The sequence below is a fragment of the Brassica oleracea genome, chromosome C7, assembly GCF_000695525.1.
Source record: "Brassica oleracea var. oleracea cultivar TO1000 chromosome C7, BOL, whole genome shotgun sequence".
Classification (NCBI taxonomy): domain Eukaryota; kingdom Viridiplantae; phylum Streptophyta; class Magnoliopsida; order Brassicales; family Brassicaceae; genus Brassica; species Brassica oleracea.
Window position 1 is genome coordinate 12,418,247 of NC_027754.1, and position 1,685 is coordinate 12,419,931.

Here is a 1,685-nt window from a genome sequence, read left to right on the forward strand (position 1 = left end):
TCAAAGAAGATGATGAAGCGTCCCATAAAGGAGGTTTACGGATCTGATGCTTCCGATGGTTTCAACAAAGGAAAGGCGGAAACTGTGGAACGTTACAGGGCTCTTCTTCGTTTGTCCAACGAACACAGGCTATCTGAAATTGAATGGCATCAGGCAGCCAGCAAAGCAAATTCCATTGCTTCCCAAATCGAGTTGCTTGAAGAGATTATCAAGGCTAAAGGAAAATTTGACTTCACTGCTGAGTTGGAAAAACTCAAAGAAGAACTCATGGAAGCGGATGGAATGCTTGTTGATGTGAAGGTCAAAGTCCCTGATTGGTGTACGCTTGGTGAAAAGTGGCTGTTGGATGAGTAATCTCATATTATGATCTTCTCTTTTTTTATGTTTTAAGAAACCACATTATGATTTGTTTTAAGAAACCACATTATGATTTATTTTAAGAAACCACATTATAAGTAATCTCATGTTATCATCTTCTTTTGTGTCGTGTTTCAGTCAAAACAAAACAAAACACTGATTAGAATGTAGAGGATTAGTGGTCTTATATCTGGTTAATCTCGGTTTCACATTCGTTTCTGGAAAGCCATCCTGAATTTGACAAATGCTGTTAAATTCATTTATGTGGACACATATATCAGATGATTCACCTAAGCCTAGCGGCTAAACCACCTATCTTTCCAAATCTGAAACACTTGTCTCTACCTGGGGTCGACCCCCCCTTGGAATCAGATAATTTTTTTAAATTATAGTTGAAAACAAATAAAAGAAATATATTCCATTACTTACATTACCTAACGATTGAAACACACTTGGTCTAGTGGTAGACCTTATTCCGCCTTTCCTCCTAGACATTTCAGGTTTGAATCCTTGGAGATGTGTATATTTTTATTTTTTTTTCTCCAATTTTTTCTCCAGATGATTCTCCTCGCCCTAGCGGCTAAACCACATATCTTTCAAAATTGATACACTTGTCCCGACCTGGGTTCAATTCCCCTTGGAATCAGATTTTTTTTTTAACGGTTCTTGAAAGCCATCCTGAATTTGACAAATGATATACTATGCTTACTTATTTAACATCCTGAATTTGGCAAATGATATCCTATGCTTACTCATTTCAATGATAACTCTATTTTCACATAGAGAAACAAGAACAGAGCGCTTAAACAATAGAGAAACAATTCTAACACATCAGAACAGAGTAAAATCCTAAGAAAGAAGACATTAAACAGATACAAACATTTACCTGCCAGTTTTTGGATTAGAGGGTTTTCTTTAACCTTGTGAACGCCACATTGAAAGATTGTGATTGTGTTCTCCATCAGATGTATCTCCACCCCAATGAAGTGATCCACAAGTCTTTCATGAACGACACCATAGACAATGTCAACATCTTGCATCCACATATTATTTGGACATATTAAACCTCTCACAACTTCGCCTACCCAACCCTTTAAGATGTTTATTCCTTTTTTATCTGGCTTCTGGAGATTTTCATAACTGTATCCAACCGTTTCAAGGAACTGGACTGGTACAAAGCAAGCTTTTGGGATACCTTACTCGCTGAACCAAGAAGATTGCTCAATTCTCTTTTGATTTAGCATTGGAAATGCAACATCTATGTGCTGCCAAAGTAACAAGATAGTTAGAAGATTTCATAGACACAGTGGAATTTTGACACAATCGAA